Source organism: Notothenia coriiceps, unplaced genomic scaffold, assembly GCF_000735185.1.
Source record: "Notothenia coriiceps isolate Sejong01 unplaced genomic scaffold, NC01 NC01_scaffold00036518, whole genome shotgun sequence".
Lineage (NCBI taxonomy): Eukaryota > Metazoa > Chordata > Actinopteri > Perciformes > Nototheniidae > Notothenia > Notothenia coriiceps.
The window spans coordinates 325433-325726 of record NW_011369219.1 but is presented as its reverse complement, the minus strand read 5'-3'; positions in this window follow the sequence as shown (position 1 = coordinate 325726).

Here is a 294-nt window from a genome sequence, read left to right as displayed (position 1 = left end):
GTGTCGTAAAACTGTGAAGTAACACTTTAGTTTGTGTGAAACGCTGAATGAACGACTACTGTCTTGCTACTGTCTTACTACCCTCACTATCACCACAATGAAACCACGTCCAGAAGAATGTCATGCAAAGCTGCCTGCCTGCCTGCCTTCCTTTGATTCTCTCTGAACTGCCTGGTCTTTTTAATGTTTAATGTCAACCCTTTGTGCAGATAGCATGAAGTAGAAAAAGACCGCCGATGCTAATGTAGCGTTAGCGTTAGCATTTCTCCCCCGGGCTATGGTGTATTATAGAAT